The following is an 18,862-nucleotide window of genomic DNA, read 5'->3' as shown; positions in this document are numbered from 1 at the left end:
CTTGTGTGCAAGGGTAGGGGGCAGAGCCAAGGGGAAGAGGGGACTGGGCAGAGGTGAGGAGGAGGCAGGGTCCGGGGACCTCACTGTGTAGTCAGCTGTGGCCAGGGTCTCCCAGGGGTAGGTGTACATGCTCAGAGGATGTGAGGCGGCCTGCAAGAGGAGTAGAATTAGAGAGAGAGAGCAGAGAAGATCAAGGATAAACACGAGGGTAAGTGGCTTCACATGCTCTCTTCGTGGATCAATAGAAAAATAGCCAAAATGAGAATAAAGGAAACAAATGTACAGCCAAGAAGAATATAGTTAGAATAAAGGTAGAGGCAATAAAGGTGCAGCCAAGTATATAGGAAGCCTTGAACCAACACCCCCTTCCTGCAAGCATGCTTCCATGAAGCTTATGCTTTGTCTGGTGTGATCTCTCATGCAGATTCAGCAGGAGGTATCATGGCATTTCTTCCTTTTTTTATTTTTTAATTGAAGCTCATGAATGTCTTGGTGCCCAGAAGACATAAATCTAAAGATCATCCGGAAAATGACTGGAAATATAAGAATAAGAATTGGGAGAATTGATCTGACAATGGTAATTATAATTATTACATTAATCCAATCCAGAGGATTGAGGGCCTCCACCTTATGCTTAAATAATGCTGCCAAAGATTGTAAACTTTTTACATCTAAATGAGCTTTACTAACTGCTGTAATTTTATCCTGTAAGCCTCCATAACATGAGAGATTTCTTTATCTCTCCAGACTGCTAACCAATGATTTTTGGTGGCATTCCAATTAAAAGAAATGTTATATTTTAGAACAGTAACACAGATATATTTAAAACTAGCATGACATTTAATGGAGAGTTGTGTTTTTAAATTTTTAACTTCCTGACCTATAGCCAGAACCACTTCCTCCAGAGCATTTATTTTCATTTCTAACTTTTTATCTATAATTTGTTGTTCTGCTAGGGCTAATGAAACATATTTGTTTAAATCAGTAACAAAATGATCAGTGTTTACTTCATTTACTAAGGCTGCTGTAGAAATTGCTAAAGAGCTAATTATTGTTAATAAAGCACTTATTCCTAAAATCAAGGCCGCAACAAAGCATTTTGGCTGAAACACAATATCCAGAATTTTCAGCATTTGTAAAGCAGAATTTTTAAACTAAGGGTCATTTTATAGATCTACACATAACATTACATATGAACGTCTTTTTAAAATAACAAATCCAGAATATGTTTTATCCAGAGAAGAAGTAAGACAATTAGTAAAAATATAATCCTTACAGCTAATATAATAAGATTTTCCTTGATTAATAATGATTAAATTATCTAGTTTTCTAGCTAAAATTCCCATAGGATAATCTACACATGCTCTTACCCCAATTGCAGTACTCTTAGTTTCTTTGGGCTTTTTCAGTAAAATCATGTTTGTTGCTGCAAAAAGTCTAAACAAATACAGATGAATGCCCATTTTATTGTGAAAGGGAGAGTGACTCACCAAAACGGAAGCCACCCACGCTGGAGTGAGCCATCTTTTCAGGGGTTCCCCGTGCCTATCAGGAGCATAGCCATTAAACTTTCCTGAATTATGTTTTAAGTAGGTGGCATAATCATAATCGGGGTTAGTAATGGAAAAATCAATAATACTATCTGGTGCCCCAAAGGGTTGTAAAAAGAGGCCTTTTGAAATCCACATTCTCACCATTTCGGTGAGGTAATTAATACATCCCCAAACTGATCTTTGTCATGATATTTTTGTAGGCAGTTATCTAAATGTATATTCCTCTTGGGAATGAAAAAGGATTCGTTATAAGTATGAAAATCTAATGTCATGCCAATTTCCCACATCAATCTTTTTTTGAACTTTTTATCATTGGATTGATCAAGGGTATCAGTCAAAAAAGTTCTATAGTTTATAGGCAAACACCTGTGGAGATTTTCTCCTGATACCGTTATGCAAATTGGAGTGGTATCTGTCATTCCTTCATAATTAATTGTTTGAGAAGTCATATGAAAATTAGACTAGTCCTCCAAACCCAATAACAGGTCACTATTATTTGTCATTACTTGTATTATATCCTCATCCCCCCACCCCATCCTACAGGATGTAGAAGAGGAGGATTAGGAACATATGTCCAGTATTGTTCTGCTGAAACAGACACTGCCTGCACAGCAATAATGGCAAGCATAGCAAGAAACGTATTTTCAACAGTGATAGTCTTTCCTGTAGAAACAACAATCTCCTCCGCAGAATGGGTGAGCTTCTTAATTTATTCCCAGGTTGGTGGTTGGGCTTCTTTTGTTGTCTTCGCCTGTTGAGGAGAAAGGTGAAGACTTTTGAGCTTTGCCATCGCTTTCTTCATTTGCATCTTCTGTTTTGTTTTTTTTCCTGGGTTTCTCTTATTTTTGTAGGGCACACAAGTCGGTTGCAATTCCAGATGGGTGACTCGGCTCCTGTGGAAACACACATGTATACCCTCTTCCCGAGGTGATTAATACATCAGGTGCCTGTGAGCAAATCTTTCCTTTTAACTTTTGGCTGAACTTTAAATCCAATTTCGCTGCAATGTTTTTGCATAAGTGTAAGATTTTGTTGATTAGTATTAAGGTGATTAATTATAAATAAAGCATGATGGTTTCTCTAGTTAATAAGTTAGCCATCATATTTCCAAATGAAAGAGGACCTGGTAAATTTGTATGTCTCTTATGTTTTCAATAAATAATTTTTCTTTTCTAAGTTGAATTAATTTTTGTAACTGTTGTAACAAGTCTATAATTTTTGATTGTCCTGATAAAAGAGCTGTCTCTATGGCAGGAAATAAGTTAACCACATCCTTAGAGTCTGTGTAAATGTTATGCTGCTGGGGAAATATGGTTAAAGCTAAAATTACAGCAATAATTTCCGCCTGTTGCTCTGAAATGTCAGATCCCTTTTAATAATAGGGAAGTGGTCTGGAATGTATACAACCGAAGTTCCATTTGAGAACCCATCAGTAAAAACTGTTAGAGCTCCTTCGAAAAGTGTTGTTACCACTAATGGAAATATGGTTTTTCCCTCTTCCACAAATTTTAATGAAGGATGTGGAGGAACATGAAATTTTATTTGTACTATATAATTTAATAATGCTAATTTCCAATTCTCATCATTCTGTAATAATATTTTAATTGTTTTTTATTACAAGTTATAATTATTTTATACATTTCTTTCTAAAGTAACTCTCAGGACCTACTCCTTGCCTTGACAATGAGTTGGCTGCACAAATATACATAAGAAGCTATCATTCTTGTCTGACTGTGAGGCAAGTGAAGCCATTCCAGGACTCCATCTTGCCATAAACATCTTATATAAGATGTCTTTAATATTATAATATCCCAGTCTTTATTATACTCCAATTGGACCACTTTTGCTTGTAACTTTTCTTCCACCAATGAAATTTTTCTAACATTATTGGAGTAAATTGTCTCTTAGATTTAGGATTAGAATCCCCTTTTAAGGCTTCAAACAATGGGTGTAATTCTCCTGTGGTAATTTTCAAGTAGGGTCTAACCCAGTTTATGTTTCCGAGTAATTTTTAAAAATCATTTAATATTTTTAATTTATCTAGCTTGAAACTCATTTTTGTGACATGATGTATTATATTTCCTAAATAATTTAAAGGTGTATTATGTTGAATTTTATCTGGAACAATAAGCAAACCAAAGTTGGTTAATTGCTCAATGGTTAATTGTTAAAATTTGTTCTGTTAAATGTTTACTTTCAGCAGCTATTAAAATATCATCCATATAATGAATAATATAAGCATTAGAAAATTCTTCCCCAGTTTTTAGTAAAGATTTATCCACAAATTTTTGACACAATATAGGAGAATTTTTCATGCCTTGTGGCAAGACCTTCCACTGATATCTCTGCCAGGGCCTTTTCAAATTACATGAGGGCACATGAAATGCAAATCTTTGAAAATCATTAGGATCCAATTTTATTGAAAAAAATTCCTGAAAATCAATGATTATTATATAATGTCCTTTAGGAATAGCAACAGGAGATGGAAGTCTTGGTTGAAGAGCCTCCATATCATGCATGGTGTTATTAATGGCTCTGAGGTCTTGTAACAACCTCCATTACCCAGATTTCTTTTTAATTACAAAAACTGGAGTATTCCAAGGGCTATTGGATTCCTCTAAATGTCCTTTCTGTAATTGCTCATTTACCAATTGATCTACAGCCTGTATCTTCTCTTGAGTTAGGGACTACTGATCAACCCACACAGGCTGATGATTTTTCCATGATATTGCATCAGCAAACTTCTCATCAGCGGCCTCTTTGAAAAAATTTGTACACTAAAGGAATCTGCAGTAACTAATTTTAGTTCCATGTTTTGCATAATGTCTCTGCCCCATAATGTAAGGGCAAAGCAGATACAATATAATGTTGAAAGTTTCCAAATCTATTTTCACACTCCCACTTTAAAATTTTTGAACTTTGAGCAACATTGTTAGCCATACCCAACCCCATTAATGTAGATTCTGTCTTCATAATTGGCCAGGATGAGGGCCAGTCTTTTCCTGAAATACATGTTGGATCTGCCCCTGTGTCCAAGAGACCTTTAATAGGCTTTCTATCCACTTTTATAGTTTTCATGGGTCAATCCTTAGAAATAGATTGTACCCAGACCACAGTTTCTGTGGAACTGAAACCTCCTGTACCTCGATCTTGTTTTAGGATTTGATTTGGAAGATGGACATAATTTAAAATTAAGATTTCAGCTAATCTTTGATCCATATGTATTTGCATATTTTTTAAAGACCTTACGCTTACGTTAATTTCCCCTTGGTAATCTTCATCAACTACTCCGGGTAATACCTCAAAGTTTTATTATAATTTGAGCTTCTACCAATTATCAAGCCCACAGTTCCTTCAATTACAGAACCATAAACTTGAGTTTCTATTAGCTGAACAGCATGCATGATAGAGATGATGTAATCTCTTTTTGCTGCCAGATCAAACCCTGCACTTCCTGGAGTAGCTCTTGGCAAATCCCATACTGTAAATGGAGGAGACAAGGGATTTAATGGAACTGATCCCTTAGGGGATTTTTGTGTAACCGTAGGTGTTTCCCCTCTTTCGTTTAAGGGGCAGAGGGAGCACCCCTCTTCTTGTTTTTTGTCTCCTTTCTTCTGCTATTAGGAGAATTCTATCCTTATGATATTTTGATCTACACTCATTTTTCCAATGATTGCCTTTCTTTCATCGTGGACAAAGTCCAGGCACTTTATCCTTTTTATTGTTACTAGGTTTATTTTGCTTTTCTTGAAAATCTTTACTCATGTGTTCTGACTGGCCATATGAGAAACAGACCCAATTTCTGGCCTGAGGTCGTGTCTTATGTAATTTTTGTTCATAAGCACTGAATGGTTCTCCTTTCATTGCTGAAGCATATGCCATTCCTTGAGTGACTGCTGGTGAGGCATCTATGCATGCTTTAACATTATCTTTCAATGATCCGGTCAGTAATTGTAAAGTAGTTAATACATAACTTTTCATACTTGTTACCTCCTCCCTCATTTTTCTCACAGTTTTCCTTCTCCTCAATACCTCTCACAAGTTGATATGTACATTTCTCATATATTGTCTTGTGAGCATTGCTATTCCATTGGTTTGCCATTTTGTCTTTTTTCTCACCATTTTGTTTTTCCTCTTCCATTCCCTAATTAAGGTAAATGTATACACAAAATACAGGGTACCAAAATCAGGGGGATAAACCATAGGGAGAAAACCCAAAACAAAATAGAAATCATATACTACCTTAAAAACAGCAACCGCAAAAAGAAAAAAAGCCTCTGTTTTCATATCTTGGAGTTCAATTTGCTCTGCATCAGCTTATATGGTAATATATATATGCATAACAAAGCCACTGGAAAAGAATCGTTGCATGGACACTATGTCATGAAAACAACGTTAACTGTTTCTGATGGTAAAGGTGGAATTGGGATTGGTGAATTCACGATTCTGATAAAGGAATTTCAAAAGAGTTTTACAATTATGACAGGTAAATTTTAATTCTTCAGCATTTTTAACAACTTAGCCTATTAAGAAAATTTAAAATTGCCTGGGAAAAGAGGCTTTCATGCAAAGAAATCCATGGAGACTTAGTGGAGAGAGAGCAATGTGGGTGAAGATGGCTCATTAAACAAACAAACAAACAAACCAATAAACCTCAGAAAACTTGCTGGAAATCATGTAGGTTCCCTTGAAAATGTCCTTACCCAGGAAATATATTTTCAGTTTGTGAAACAAGGTTGTAGTGGAATTTAAATTCAAAGTTCTTTAAAAAAAAAAAAGACATCAAAATTTGTGAATTGACCTTTAATTACCAAATTGTAATTCTCTGAAAAATATATTTTGAGTCAAAATATTTAGAGAGAAAGTGTCCTGAACAATGAAAGAATGTATTGGGTTTACATGTTTCTATTTGTAATTCTTTCCACAATGTCTTGCACATGAAGCACTGAAACACAGAAAAAACATCTGATAGGATAATTCAAACCAATGATTTCACATTTCTAAGTGGCTCACAAAAAATAATATCCTTATTAAGATGAGATAGTGAACACTTCTCTTATTACATAAGCCAAAAATTTTTGGGATCAAAAAGAATTGAGGAAATGAAAAATGTAAGAAATCTCTTTTTAGAACCCGAGCTAAGCATATTGGCTTCAACAGTGGAGAGAGACCAAAACTTTTTGATATAGATTCTTTTAATATTTTAGCTACCTAAAGTTATTTTACAGAGCCTATTTGCCTCACTACGATGCAGAACAGTTTGAATGAAGACATGAAAATAAATTACACTTCCCAATGAGGCAACTTAAAAGAGTTTTAAATGAGAAACAATGAAGATGGAGCCATGGGGGAGCCGTATATTCCTTCAGCTTCACTAAACTTGAAACCATGAAGCTGTGATTCTTTGGAAATCAGGAAAGAGCTAAGAGGAGGACATAGAAGTAGGACATAGAAGCATTGTCCTTTGTAACAGACACTGTCATCCAAGGTATGGATGATTTAACTCTATTCTCCTCGATACAACTTGTTGAACAAATGCAAGACCAAGAGAAAAATAATCAATTGAAATAATTTTGCAAAGAATAACTTCACTTATCCTGATATTATATCTAAGAAGAGACTTAATAGAAAAGACAAAAAGTGGAGTATACTTTGGTTTCCTCTAAGCATCTTGTTACCAAAATATGTCTTTGATATTAGAAAGGATTGAACCCAAAAGTGGTGGAATACTTATTTTTGTTGGCAATTGAGACACAAGAAGACTTTCAAGGTTAAAAAAAAGAAAAAAGTATAGTCAAATATTTGTGATCACATCTTCTTGGACTGGTTTTTGGAGACAAAGTTTTACATTAGAGTTTGTCCTCATTAACATAGAAGTTGGGTATTCATGACAACCAAATTCAAGAGGGAAGTTTAATGGACTCGCTAGGAAAGTAAAAAGAAAACCACTAGAAAACCCAAAAGTGGTGCTGTAGCTCAAGAGTTAGAGTGCTTGCCTTGAGCTGAAGAGCACTGGGACAGCACACAGGCCCAGAGTTCCAGCACCATGACCAACAAAAACAAAAACAAAAAAAAGAAATCAAATTAGCAACAGAAATGAGAAAACCTTGATCATTCCTCTTATATAATGGGTGGGAGAAGAAGGGTAACAAGAAATCTAAAGGGTTCTACATCTATGGCCAGGCAAATGTGTTAGTCATGTTCTTGGTGATAAGGATTACAGGTGAAAATGATCAATTTAGGGGAAAAAAACTCTGATAGTTCTAACGTTTATATTAAACAGATGTAAAGATTGATCTGTTTAGATATCATCAAAATATCCATGACCATGAATATGAAAAAGAATGATAAAAATTGGGGGCATTATTAAAGGGAAGAAGAAAAGAAAAGTTATGACATAAGTGTAGCAATGTGAGCACCAGTGTGGACAAGATTGGAAGAAAGACATAAGGAAACAAAAAAGTAATAGAAATAGATTTACAGAAGAAAAGAAAAGAAAGAATTTGCAGGAAGAAAAGGTCAAAACTGTTACAGAGACATTGAAAAAAATATGTTATTTGGATTTGAAAACTAAAAGGACATAGACAAGTTCAATAACAACAGTGTTTTGGTGAACTGGTAGAAATGTAATTCATATTGATGAAATTTTGAGATATGAATGTGAAGCCATAAAATTCTAGATCCATTAATTCAACAGATCCTTTTTATTTTAAATGTTGGGAACAAATGCTTTTATTCTGACCTTAGAAGAACTAATGAGCTCCAAGAAAATGTCTCTAAGGAGCCTTTCAATTCAAATATCACCGTTTGTCTCAAAATGCCTTAAATTCTACATCTTCTAATGTTGGCATAGAGTTACACTGTGGAACTTTTATCCTCAGAGAGTGAGTACTACCCTATTGGTTAACATGGACAAAATACCTCCATAAATAGACTCGGTGTTTGCAAACAAGAAGTGGTAGCTGGACAATGTTCTTAGCAGTTTGTACAGATGAAATGGAAATAGAGCAATCAAAAGGAACATGCAAAAAAACAAAGGCACAAAATAGAATGTGCCAAGGAAATGCTGATGTACAATTTCAAATAATGTGCTCAGGTGTGAAGGTGTGTTCAAAGTACAGCGTCAGACAATATACTTGTATACCTTGAGAAAAAACTGCATTAAACTTTTCTGGGATTATCATACAAGTTGAAACCTGATACACTGACTCTCTAATCAGTCACAACATCATCAATTTAGGGAGTATTTTCCAAGAGCATACTGAGAAAAAGAGGGCTCATCACAATTAGTGTTCAGGTTGAAGTAACGACAATCACATAACGTTTCTTATAAGTTTTCATTTATTTTGGAGCATTAAAGTGGGAAAAAGCAAAGTAAATATTTTGCATGTATCTAAATTAAGTGGGACGAATTATATTGGTCTTTCTTTAACTTGGAAGTTATCGGTTATGTTTTTTTTATACTCTACGTTGGGACAATGATCTGCTTTCAGTTATTTTCTTCTCTTCCCCTTCTTTTGCCCTTCCACTTAAAGAGACATACTTGAGCTTGCATTTCTAAAACCTTCAAAATTATCTGAATTTCTCCATACTTCTGTCAGCCTCCTATATCTTTCTCAAGGGAATATCTTCTTACTACCATTTTTTTTATCCCATATGATATTGGATATCTTCCTGCCTAATTCAGTGCAAGATACACATTAGACTCATCCATATATCTCAACACTTGTACCACCATAAAATCCTATCCTACTTAGAAATCATGATTTTAGTATGTCTGAGGAGGTGACATCTGTCATTTTTGATTGACCATAATTGATACTTACATGCAAGCATGTTTTAAACCAATATGCCTCTCAGTATATGAATGAATTGGCATGTCCATTGCGGTGCTGTGGGCTGTGGCAGGGACAAGGAAGAAAAATGGTTGGCTACCCTCGGTTATTAATCCTGGGTCCCGGGGCTGGCCAGATGGAGAGTTTCCCTGAATAGGGTAAGCATTTTTATAGGAATTCCTTTATTGTCTAATTTTTTTATCTACACACTTTTGCCCAGTGCTTTCCTTTTTATATTTAGGGCAAATTTCTGGTCCTCTCTTGTTAACATCAGTAGCCTTTTTACAGTTCTTCTTTGTATGTCCCATTTGACCACATCCAAAACATTTTAGATTAGATGGTTTGTAAAGCATGCCAGTAGTGGGCATAGTTTCAGCAAACAACTGCAAATGCCGGGATTCGGATGTAATGTCTCTACACGCCCTTAAATATGTATTTACATCCCCAGATTCTTTAATAGGCAATAGGGCTCGTTTACAGTCCTCATTAGCATTCTAATAATCCAACATGCCTAGTAGTTGTTGCAGTGCAGCCTCTCCCACAACAGTATGTTCCAAGGTCAGTGTCAATCGTGATAAAAATTCAACATAGGGTTTATTAAGTTTTTGAATTACTTTAGTCCAGGAGCCGTAATGCTCTCCTACCAGCCGAATCCTCCCCCATGGCTGCCTCAATACCTATGTCTCATAACTGCTCATGGATCTCTTCAGGAGAGTTCACTTGCATATGAGCATCTGCATATGGATTTGTTCCCCTCAACATAGGACAGGTTATGATCTGCAGGCGTGGATTATTGCTCTGTGCATTTTGTCTAGTCCTTTCTGTATATAACTCAGTAAACTACATTTGCCATTGTAGGTATTCAGGTTCCTTAAGCAAGGCTCTACAAAGCATTTTCCAATCCTCGGGAGCAAAATTATCGGGCAAACCCATTAAGTAATTCCTTAACATAATGAGACTGAGGACCATAAGTCACTGATTGTTAAGTTTACCAATATCATCGACAGCAACACCCTCATATCTGGTTGGTTGAGCTATACCATTCATAGGAGGTGGTCAAATTACAGGATAAGGAAAAATAGGCATTTCTTCATCAAACTCACTGAGCCTTCTGTTTTGTGAAGGAGTGATGCGGTAAAAATTGCTTCCGCAAGCTGAGGAGAGGAAGGCTGTTTTACTTTCACCTTCTCAGATTATCCTTTCACTCTGCTAATTTCTAACTCCATATGTAGTAATCTTGATAAAATCAATTCCATTTGCTCAGACATTCTATTTACGCTTTCAGTTTGTTCATTTTCAGCTTTCTTTTTTTTTTTTAATTGTATTTTATTTTATTTGAGAACATACTGTACAGAGGGGCTACAATTACATGGGCAGGATAATGCATACATTTCTTACCAAGCATTGCAGCCTCCTCCTTTGTTTACCCTTCACTTCCCTTCCCCGCCTCCCCCCTCCCCCCACCCAATTTTACCCCCTCCCCCCACCCAATTATACCCCCCTCCCACCCCCACACAGACATTGTAAAGCTGATTTTGACATGACATTTTGTACTTCTCATTGTTGCAACAGGTCCACCTGAATCCTTAAACGACTTGTTTGTCCCCATCTCCTCCACATGTTATACTGACATCAAATATAGTGAAAGCGGGGGTTACACTGTGGGGGAGGGACATACAAAGCAACAAAGAAATAATCTTATAAATGCGTTAGAAACACATGCATGAAAGAAACGAAAACATTAAAATACATATTTCCCTCTTGTTTTTTCTCGTAATTGTGATGCAGCCTTATCTACTGCGTCCTTAACCTCCGAGTCCAATAGTAAACCTACAATAGAAGGCGCTGCCTCTTTCTTTAAGTCCGCTATTAATCTTTTCTCATTTAAAGCTTTAAAAAGGGTATGTAAAATAGCCCAAATGGACCAAAATCTAACAGGAATCCTTTCCCCTTCTCGAACATCTCTTTCTACAATACTTTACTCTTTTCCATTTATCAACATCTAATGCCCCATCAACGGGGAACCAAGGATTCCATTCCCTAACTACATTAATACACATTTCTATGTCAAAAGAAAAAATAGTTACACCATAAGCAGCAAGTAAATATTTTAGCATATGTAAGTACGGAGTAGACTTAACTTATTCCATCACCCTGTAATTAAAAGTACTTACCTGAATATCCCTCCTGTATTCAACACTGCAGGGTCCCTGTTTGTGTGCCAGTTGTCAACGTCTCAGGCATTGGGGTTCCTGGGTAAGGGTCGCAAAATCACGCGGATACAGGGGTTGCAGAGTGCAAACAGCAATTGCCACTGCATGCTGTGCTTTATTGTTAGTGGGTATTTAAAGACAAGCAAGTATTACCTTTGCCAAGATTTATTCAGGAGACAATCACACAAAGAATTTCAACAGATACAATTTTGCTTAAACTATGAGATAAGTCTTTGTATATTTTTATCTAAACTATTTAAGAGCAAGCTCAAACCATTTCCCTGTACTCTGGAAAATGCTTGACTAGCTGTTTGTCTTTGCATAAGTAAGCAGAAGAGCTACTTCCTCAGCTTTGAGACATGATAGCTTTGAGATAGGGAGAGAGAACATGTTCCCTCTCTAGGCCGGCATGCCAAGAGCTTTCCACATACACAAACACAGTCCTCAGATAATCCTGAGGCCGGAGCCAGCATCATTCTGTCCCTCCAACACAGACCCTGAGTCTTCACACAGATTGTCTCACCAACTCTTCTATTACTTTAAGCAAAAACAAAGCAAAGCAAAGCAAACAAAATAGACATTATCATTAATTAAGCTGCTATTAAAGATTCTAGGCACAATTATACTGTTAAATGATGTTAGTAAATATGTTTTGTAGATACTGATCTCACATGTGTCACAAAAATATCCATGGATTCATAACTAGAAACTCTGAAGTGTAAAGTATATTAATTAGGTGAGTTTCATTAGGTAGCCAATGAAGAGAACACCACAGGGTTTTCAGTCAGGTAAAGAAGTTTATTTACTGAACTGCTGCCTATGCCATACATGGTGGAAATGCATGTAAAAAAAATGGGGCGATCCAACCTCTGGCAAGGATGTATCTATGTGAAGAACCAGATGAGGTGTGGCCGTTTGGGGGAAACTCTGGCCACACTGGATCTGGATGTGACTTAAAGTTCTGGGACTCACTTCTGGTCAGATAGAAAGTGGGACCAGAGGCTGACCAGGTTGTGACTTAACAGGATGGGGAGGTGGCTGCCTCCAGGTGTGCCAGATACTAGGCAACACATAAAGGGTTGAAACTTACCCAAGAAGTGGCTGCATAGGGTCTGCATGACCTGGGGCAGACCTAACAACAAATACAGGTAGTTCTTCTGACATATGACTCCTGACTCCAAACAATTCATTCTCAATCATGTTCTTAATTTCTTTCTTTCTTCCTTTCTTCTTTCCTTCCTTCCTTCCTTCCTTCCTTCCTTCCTTCCTTCCTTCCTTCCTTCCTTCCTTCCTTTCTTTTCTCCCTCCACTCTCTCTTTTTTGTTTTATTGGTTGGTCGTAGGGTTTGAACTCTGGGCTTGGGAACTGTCCCTCAGCTCTTGAGCTCAAGTCAAGCACTCTACTGCTTGAGCCACAGCACCACTTCTGTTTTTTGAGTGGTTTATTGGAGATAAGGGTTTCACGGACTTTCCTGCCCAGGCTGGCTTTGAACTGCAATCTTCAGATCTCAGCGTACTGAGTAGCTAGGATTACAGGTGTGATCCACCAGCACCCAGCTCTTTCTCTCTCTATCTCTCCTCTCTTTCACTCACCCTCCCTCTCTCCCCTGCCTCAGCATTCTCAACTCTCAAATAATGAACACTTGCTGAGTTGAACTCACAGGCTGGGAGAGCAGCTCAATTAGCATATGTGAAATTTATTTAATGTTTCCTTCTACTTCTACCACAGGTCACTGGAATCAAATAATGAACACGCAGCAGCATGCCATCTCAAGCCGTTTTGAGGAGGAAAGCAAGCATGCTCACTTCATTCTGTGAGGTTCACACTGGGAAGGTGGGGCAGACTCCTCCCTCCTCTTGCTAAATCTCAGCCCAGGTTCTGCATCCGTAGAGGTGACTGCCTCCAAGGATTCAGGTGGACCTGTTGCAACAATGAGAAGTACAAAATGTCATGTCAAAACCAGCTTTACAATGTCGGTGTGGGGGGGGAGGGGGGTATAATTGGGTGGGGGGAGGGGGGTAAAATTGGGTGGGGGGAGGGGGGAGGCGGGGAAGGGAAGTGAAGGGTAAACAAAGGAGGAGGCTGCAATGCTTGGTAAGAAATGTATGCATTATCCTGCCCATGTAATTGTAGCCCCTCTGTACAGTATGTTCTCAAATAAAATAAAATACAATTAAAAAAAAAAAAAGAAATGTACTCATTATCTTGCCCATGTAATTGTAACCCCTCTGTACAGTATTTTCACAATAAAAAATAAAATTAAAAAAAAAAAAAAAGAGTCCCAGTTACTCAAGTGAAACAGTTACAAGGCAGAGACTTAGCTTCTTGTGGTGCTGAGATTAATGGCAGCATGATTCAACATGATCCACTAGTTTATTGAGATTGGGACTTCTTAAATTTTTGGTTAGGCTATGCTCAAATTGTGATCTATTTATTTCTGATTGCTGACCATGATTATAGATGTGAACCAGCACATCAGACCATTCAAAGTTCTTTATCCCACATGGAAGACATGAAGTTTTTTTTACCAAATGACATACAACTAGACAGACAGCAAAAGTAAGTCCTTAATTCTGGTCAAGATGTGTTGTTAATGTGAAACAAAATTACTTAGCAAAATATCTGACTACTGTGATTATACTTTCAAACTTACCCTACACTTTAATATCAAATCACTTATATTAGCCAATGATTCACTCAAATTACCTGTAATTATTTATGTTTGTCCTATCTTCTAGAAGGAGGGAGAACAGGAGCTCACAAAATTAACTAAAGTGGTAGAATTTGAGTGGATCACAGTTCTGAATAGGTCTAGGAAGGAAAGTATCAGCCATATCAACCTACTAGGTAGGGATATTGGAATGCAATCCTGATCCCTGCTTTTTGGACTGGGTGCAAAAATTGCTACTCTATGCGTAAAGTAACTTAAACTAGAAAGGAGTGGTGGAGTGACTCCAGTGGTGGAATACTTATATAGCAAACAACATCAAAACTCAAATCAACTTCCTAAAGATAAAATAAGACAAGGAAAGAAAGAACGACTCATAGTGAGCATGTGTTCATTGTAAAGATTTACACTAAATTATTGTAGTTATAAATGCCATCATTTATTTCTAGGAGCACACACATTTTATGTCAAGACTAAATGAAAAATTAACACCATATATATAAAGCTTTGGTAAAACACAGGTCTAGCTTACAATGGTGAACACTTAAGTTTGCATGTGCAGTGGTGTTGCAGGGTTGTTAAGGTTTATGGAAGTCCATCTTTTTGATGGACTTGACATGATGAAATTACCTAAACATACATAACCATACACTTCACTGGACAGATACTGCTGATATATATATTGCACACACATGTATGCATTTATATAGTAAGTGACAGGTAAATAAAAATAAAAAAATATAATGAATAAATTTAGTGAACAGATAACTTTTCCAAAGTATTACTTTACCTGAACCAGTTCATTTCGTAGTCTCCAATGCTATATCACACTTACATGGCTGCTGATCCCCTAGAACTTTTATATGAAATTGTTTTTTCTTTGTTTTACAAGTGAAAAGCCTGCCAATAAGTATACTTTCATGACATTCCTTTCTTTAGAAAATGCAAAGCACGTTGTGTTATCTGGCCCTTTATGTATCATCAATATAACTTTTTTTTATAATTTCAAGTACATATTGTCTAAGATCTCACTTATACTCTTCCAATAGTACCTATGGGAAGGAGAAAATGAAGGATTATTCTGTTACTTTGGGAGTTTTTGTTATTAATAACTGCAATGAATATGAAAATGAAACTCTGAAATTACTTAGAGAGGTAACTTGAAAGTTAAATTTCTACACACTTAGGTTACTCCCTCAACTAAAACACAGAACTTAAAATAAGTAACATTTTTAGCTGGGTGCCAGTGGCTCATGCCTGGAATCCTAGCTACTCAGGAGCTGAGATCTGAGGATAGTAATTCAAAGCTAGCCCTGGCAGGAAATCCATGACACTCTTACTTCAAATTAACCACCAGAAAACCAGAAGTAGCACTGTGGCTCAAGTGGTAACATGCTAGCCTTGATCTGACCAGCCAGGGACAGCGCCCAGACCCAGAATTCAAGCCCCTTGACCAAGAAAATTAAAAAGGAAAAGAGGGGGACAAAGTAATATTTTAACGCTAATGTGCGTATATACACAAAAATTGTCTAGAAATAAAACTATAACAGCCCCTGGACTGGCAAAAAAGAGATTAAAGTGAAATTGCCTTCAATAATTCATTTAGACGATCTAAACTGAGGGCAGGCTACTGGAACTCACATCACTAATTGAAGAGGTAGAATTTGAGAGGATCACAGATCAGAACCAGTGTGCAAGGAAAGTAATAAGAGTCTCATATCATCCTAAAGGTTCGCATGTTGGAATGCATTTGTGATCCCCGCTACTTGGCAGACAGAGGTGAGGAACTTAGCCTGTGTTCAGCCCTCAGCAAAATGGATAACCTATGAACAAAGTAAATAAATCGAAAAAGGATTATTCTAATGGTAGAATACTTGTTCAGCAAACAAAATATTTAAATTCATACTCAGTTCCTAAAAAAGGAAAGAAAAGGGAAGAAAGAAAGAAAGAAAGAAAGAAAGAAAGAAAGAAAGAAAGAAAGAAAGAAAGAAAGAAAGAAAGAAAGAAAGAAAGAAAGGAAAGAAAAGAAAAGAAAAGAAAGAGAGGAAGAAAGAAAAGCAAGAGAGGAAGAAAGAAAAGAAAAGAAAAGAAAGATAGAGAGTAAGAAAGAAAGGGAGGAAGAAAGAAAGGGAGGAAGAAAGAAAGGGAAAAGGAGAGGTATAAAGAAAAACCTCAGCATGCTTTAGATGTTAACAATGACCCTAATCATTTTAGCTATAAATGCCTTCATTTAATTCTGGGCAGAGACATTTTGTATCAAGCCTGAAAAAAAATATAGCATACCGCATACAAAACTTGGGTTAAATACAGGTCTGCCCTACACTGTTGGACCAATAGGAATGTATGTCTAGAGCTATTGCAGGTATGTTAAGGTGTGTGGGAGTTTATCATCCTGATGATCTTGCAATGATGAAATTGACTAACTACACAATTACCTTGACAGATCCCTGCTGAGACATATATTATGTCACAGGTTAAAAAGGAACAATATATACAATGAAATATATTGAACAACCAGGTATTGTGTCCAAAATTATTTTTACCTGATTCAGTGTATCTTTACATTCTATATCACATGTACAAGTTTCTCATTCCCTTCTGTTTCATTATGTTGTCTTTCCTTGGTTTTGTTTTGTTTTCAGAACCGTGGTATAGGAGGGTATTTCTTATATTTTTGTCTTCTAGTCTTCAGAAAGTCTGCAGTTAAATATGCTTACGTTCCTTTCATTAGAAAATTTAAACCACATTGGGTAGGGTCTTTATCATGATTTTGTTATGATCTCAAATACGTTTTTATTTCTGACATTCTACCTGTATAATCTCACTTCAATCTTTTCCAAAGGGCACTTTAGTGGAAGTAGGAAATTCAAAGCGGTTTCTGGTAGAGAATTTCTGTTACTAAAAATTCTAGTACATAGTAAAGTAAGTAAGTCCAAAATTATTCATTAGAGAGATGATTTGAAAGTCATCTTTTTACATCTTAATACTCTTTCCTCAAATAAACCAGAGGATTTAAAATAACTTATATTTATAAGTTAATGGACACAAATGTGGACGAAAATTCTAGAAATAAAATGATCACTCATGAAACCTTACTGATGCTTCAAAAAATGCTTTCCAGTTAGAGGAATCATCTTCACACATTTTCACACAATGTGAATCTGCCTGTTAACAGAACCCCAAACTAGACTAAGGCATCTAATAGCTATCTAATTTTTGTTGTCTTTTGTCAATACTTCTTTCTTATCATATGGACAAGTATGAATTCTGTGACCATTATAAAATCACTTTTGTAATAAATGTTCCTAGGTGGGAACTTCAAGGATGAGGTGGTGTGGGGTTTCTGGTGGAGCCCTGTCTGGTTCAAGGGAGGAGTTGGTATTGGCACAGCCTCTGTGGTAAAGCAGGGCAGGGTTTTGAGGGTGAAAGCCAGTCTGTGTAAGGCTTTGAGACAGCAGGGAGGGGACAGGAAAGAGTAGACTTGTTAGGAGCAGGGTCTCTTGTGGAGTAGGTGGGACTTTAGGATGGAGACTGTCAGGTGGATGGGTTTTCAGTGGAAGAAGGCAAGGTCACTGGGGAAGAGGCTGTTTGGGGCAGAGCTTTGAAAAGGAAGAACAAGGCTACAGAGGAGGAGGTTACTTAGAGGAGGGGTTTTGGTGTAGCACTGTGAGCCCTGGTGGGATATGTAGGGTGAGGTTTCCCATAAGGCAGGGAAGATAATGAAGGCAAGAGGCTGACAAAAGGTGGGGATTCTGGTGCAGGAATGCAGAGCTATGAGGGAGAGGCTTTTCAAGTTCTGTGAGAGGGCAGAGTGGTGCTAGAAAGAAGTGGGCTAGTAAGGGGCGGGCCTTTGGGAAGTGTGTTATGGTGGAGGTGGGGTTTCGGGCAGAGCAGGATGTAGTAACAATGTATAGAGGAATTTTTTAGGACCAGAGCTTTGTGAGAGCAGAGATAGGATCCAGTGGACTACACTAGTTAGGACAGGGTTTCTGGTGTAGCCAGTTACCACTTCGAAAAGAGCAGTAAGTTTGGGTGGGGATTTCAGTGTTGCAAGGCAGGACATTAGACTTGGACAGGGTTTCCAGTGGGGCAAGGCAACTTTCAAAAAGGGATTATAAAGGGACAGGGATTTACAGTTGAGCCTGGTGAGGCTTCCAGAGGGAGGCCAACAGATGCAGTAGTTTGCATTGGAGCAATGAGGGTGTAGAGAGATGGGATAGTGTGGTGGGGGTTTTCTAGAACAGGTCAGGGCTTGGAGCCATGGGGTTAATTGGAAGAAGGACTTTGAGAAGGAGTGGAAGGTCTACAAAGGTGTAGAGTAATTATGGGCAGGGTTGAGTAGGGTGTGGCTCTGTGGGAGGAGCCAATAAGGGGAGGATTCATCACGGGAACAATGAAGCCATTGAGAGAGTAGATATGAGAGGTAGAGAGGCCTATGGTGAAGCAGGGCTGGCTTTCCAAGCAGGAGATGGGCTGTGTGAGAAGCTTCTGGTCAATTAAGACGGGGCTACAAGGGCAGTTATAGAGAGGTGGAGGGTTTTTGGTATAGCATGAAGGAAATTGTGGGAAGAGGTAGGTTTAGGGCTGGGCTTG

General features: G+C 37.4%; 1 long non-coding RNA gene across 1 annotated transcript; it reads left to right on the top strand.

Annotated features, from left to right (window-relative positions):
* Positions 1-435: 435 nt before the first annotated feature.
* LOC138808230 (uncharacterized) lies at positions 436-13,571 on the top strand. Its single transcript, XR_011366446.1, has 3 exons — positions 436-577; positions 2,097-2,248; positions 13,330-13,571. It is a non-coding gene; the product is annotated as an uncharacterized lncRNA (long non-coding RNA).
* The last annotated feature ends 5,291 nt before the right edge of the window (positions 13,572-18,862 follow it).

The sequence above is a fragment of the Dipodomys merriami genome, unplaced genomic scaffold (assembly GCF_024711535.1).
Source record: "Dipodomys merriami isolate MVZ:Mamm:240054 unplaced genomic scaffold, mDipMer1.0.p SCAF_448, whole genome shotgun sequence".
Taxonomy (NCBI): Eukaryota; Metazoa; Chordata; class Mammalia; order Rodentia; family Heteromyidae; genus Dipodomys; species Dipodomys merriami.
This window is presented reverse-complemented; position numbering and strand designations above follow the sequence as displayed.